Genomic DNA, 4,234 nt, shown 5'->3' on the forward strand with positions numbered 1-4,234 from the left:
CCCCCAAGCAGTGGTGGACAGGGCACTGTGTCTGTAAGGCACACATGGACCATGTCTCCCCCCACCCCTAGTAGGGCCCCTGAGCTGCTGCTTGAAGACCCCAGGCCCAGAATGCACCCCCAACACTACACACAATCTGGACAATTTTCATTCAACAAGCCTTATTTCCCTCCAACAACACAGCTCACTCCCTCCCACTTCCCCGCTCCCCAACAACACCCACCTCCTGCCTTCCCTCACCAACAACACCCCCCCAAAACTCAACACCCACCACCACCAAAACACCCTCTTCTCCATGCTACTATATACAGCCGTATGGGTGGTGTATGGGAGTGGGGAACAGCGGGTTGGGGGTGCCTATGGTGCAGAGCCTAGTGAGAAGCACCTGGCACCTTGGCCTCTGGTGACACCACCACAGGTGCAGGCACCATGGTAAGGCCAGCAGCGCAGGGGCTCAGCCAGAAGTGAGGTTGGGCACTGGCTAGCCTGCTCCCCATCTGGGGAGGAGATAGAGCTGGCTATGGGTGGGGGCCTCCCTGGCCTATCCTTCCAACTCTGATTGTGTCTCCACAGTTGCTGGGGCAGGTGCTGGCCCAGGTGCCAGTTCTGGGTGAGGAGACCACAGGCAGAGACCACACTGGTCACTGGCATTGTTGGCCTGAGGGGCCCTCCTCTGTGGATTCCTTTTTGGGGCTGGGCCACAGCGGGGGTCCAGAAGCCCATCAGTGCTTGAATAAACCCATCAGAAGCCCACCAGTGCTGCCCGTGGCCTGGAAACCTCAGAGTGAGAATCTTAGTGAGCTCCCAAATACAGGGAATGGTGCTGCAGGCTACTCCAGACTGCCTGTTGTGGCTGGTAACCATCACCCACTGGGCCTTCACTTTGACCCTGCACTGCTTCCTGGAGTGCTCATCCCCATGCTCCCTCACATGGGCCATCATCTCCTCATAGATATGGGAATTGGCCCACTTGCTTCAGCTGAACTGCTGCTGCACGTCAGCATTGTCCCAAATAACCACAAGGTCCATGGTCTCTTCTGCTGCCCAGTTGTGGCTCCAGGCTGAGTGTCCCAGGGTTGGAGGGGCTGCCATGTCCATGGAGTGCCTCTGCCAGGGACTGCAGGCAGGTGCAATGAGGTCCTGAGAGCAAGGCTAGGGGATTGCTTGAGTGCCAGAGCTGGTATATGCCTGTATCTCAGGGGTATGACGCCCAGGGGCCAGGGAGCAGGCAGAAAGCCCTCTGGCTCCATCTGGGGCTATGCACCACTGCTCCTGCCCAGACAGGTCCTCCAAGGAAACCCCCAGTGGCCAGGAGCAGGCAGAAACTGGCCCCAGGGCCCAGAGGGTTGCTCAGGAGGCTAAAGGCCAGGCAGGAACTGAACAGGGGCTGACCCATGGCTAGAGGGCTTTCAAACCTGGTGCTCTGCCCATGGCCAGAAGCTAATCCCCAAATTTGCACCCAGTCAATGTCTACATATGTGCTAATGAACATTAGCTAAGGTGCATTAAATCTAGTACCTGTGTCCATCTTTACATGTGCTCCAGGAGCATGGGGGGAGCACTTTAATTAGAGAGGCTTATAGGAACCATTGCAATTAAAATACCCAGAACACCTCGTGTATTAGCATCCCCACATTTCAAAATGGCAGCAAGGGTGCTTTATCAAAAACTTGTTGAACAAGCTTTAGATAAAGCAACTCCACCACCATTTTGAAGCATGGGGACAGTGATACATGAGACACAGAGACTGGCTGGAGGACAGTAATTACCATGCTGATCCTGCTTTAACGTGCTGTAATTACAGTGAATCAGAGCAGCCTCTGGGTTTGTGTACAGGTACCCTGCATTTTCAGGTACTAGAAAAATGTGCATTAGATTAATCTAATGTGCATAAGCCTAATGCACAGTGTTTTAATTACTCTAATGTGCATTAGATTAGTCTAATGTGGACTAAATCATCTCATGTAGATGCACCCAGGGAGAAGTAACCTTAACTACCCATTTTCCTGGCTCAGATTATTTCTGTTTCCACTCACTTGGCAACACACCAAAGGAGGAAAGGAGCTGAGATCTTCATACTCAGATTCCTTATATCTGTATGTCCTGCCCTCACCTACCAAAGGGGACCCAGGATGCCATTATGGCAGCATGGGTTAGCTCAGAGCATTGGCGACATGTAGGGGGTGTACACAGATGCATGTGCCCCCCCTGGAAGCTCCAGCCATAAAATTGGAAGTGCCACCGGAAGTGCCCTTCCAGTTTCACCGCTGGCTCGGTGATCGATTGTTAAGAGAACCCCCACCCCAGGCTGGAGATTGGCTGCTGGGGGCATCCCCCCATTGGCAAGCTGGTGCCTGCCAAGACTCAGGGTGCACCAGACACCCATGGCTTAGAGACAGACTATGAAGAAATGTTCCTATAAGAAGGATATATAGTGGACCTTCTAAAGTCCTTAGCACTCATCTTTGTGCTGCATTTTACAAAATATCATGCTAGTATAGACCTTCTTCTGAGTCTAAAGGAAAAATCCTAGTGGCAAAAATATGCCAGGAAACCACCACTGGTCTGGAGACCTTCAATGATATTATCAATAATGAATGTGAACCACTGAACAATGGTACGAAATGGAAGCAGCAGCAGCAAAAGCAATGAAAAACATTGTTCGATAGCCACGTTTACATTGAGGGAGAAGCCCCCTCCCCCTCATCCCCCAATACCTCATTTTACTTATGTGCTGAGGTGGGGTTTTCTCCCATGTAATCAAGCAGGCCATTTGGACGGTTCTGAAGGTGGATCAAGTGCACAGCTGGAACATCAACCTTCACAGAGACAGTCAGTGATTGGATTTCTGGAAGAATGTGTTATAATGGGAATACTTGCCAGTATGAAAGAAGGAAGATTTTATACATTGTCTAGTGCACCTCAGTTGTATTCTTTATATCCAAAGTCATCCAAGCAGGGTTATTATCAGTGAAATCAACAAATGCAAATTTCAGGTAAAAAATGTGCTGTTAACACTTATGCTACTCAAATTTTAAGTGGGGGACAAATTAATTTAACATAATGAGCCATACTGAACTCCCATAAAGAGCCAGGATATGATTTTAGATTCCCACCCAGCAGAAAGGGGAGAAATTCCGTTTCACTCCTGTGTATGTAGGGTGCCCTGAGTCTGACTGAATAACTGCACCCTGTCAGCTGAGCATGATGGATATAGGGCTGCTCTCTAATGAGTATTGATCTATATCGCAGAATGTGCTTTATGTGCTGGACTTCAGAGGTAGCATGTTAGATTATTAGAGAGAAGCAGATAGCTTCAACATTGTCCTCTGATACTAGACACAATTACAGGGCCTGTAGCTGAGTGTCATTAAGCTTGAATGGATCTAGCCACATAAACTATGGAGCGGCCATCAGGGAGGAAGTCTATTATAACAGACATCTATATGTTTCCCTGAGTGTCAAAAATACCACTTGTGCAGTTTGAAATTGCATTCTTGACCACAGAGCATTTTGCATGTAGACAATAATGTACACTCATAGATTGGGAGAGCCTCTCTGTCTTTTCCCACTAAATAGTTCAGTGACTAGGGTACTCACCTGGGAAGCTGGAGATCCTAGGCAATAGGTATCTATCATCCACAGCATAATTTAATCTAGGTCTTTCTGTCTTCCCAGCACAGCATGCTAACCACCACATCACACGCCAGCCATTATACAGTTACTTCTTGCATGCTGCTTCTGAAGCAGGTTTCTTGGTCATCCATTAGAAGGAGGTATCTTGGAGATACATGGGGCCAAGAGGAAAAAAACAAATTGAAGGGTATATGGCTCAGTAAAGTGGCTGCTGGCCAGGAAGGAAGGGTGCCTTGCTTATAGTGAGGCAGAAGCATACTCCCTGCAGTCACATTTTCAAAAAGGGTTCCCATCTTCAAAAAGGGGAGGAAAGAGGACCCGGGGAACTACAGGCCAGTCAGCCTTACCTCGATCCTGGGCAATCTGTTCGAGAAAATTATTCTGGCACACATCCAGGAGGGGCCAGCAGGGAACTGCATGCTCAGGGGCAACCAGCACGGGTTCATCAGCGGCAGGTCCTGTCAGACCAACCTGGTGGCCTTTTACGACCAGGTCACTAAATCATTGGATGCAGGGGTGGCAGTGGATATAGTTTTCCTAGACTTCAGGAAGGCTTTTGATACTGTCTCTCACCCCATTCTCATTAGGAAGCTGGGGG

The sequence above is a fragment of the Gavialis gangeticus genome, unplaced genomic scaffold (genome assembly GCF_001723915.1).
Source record: "Gavialis gangeticus isolate Ggan-Ray unplaced genomic scaffold, GavGan_comp1, whole genome shotgun sequence".
NCBI classification, from domain to species: domain Eukaryota; kingdom Metazoa; phylum Chordata; order Crocodylia; family Gavialidae; genus Gavialis; species Gavialis gangeticus.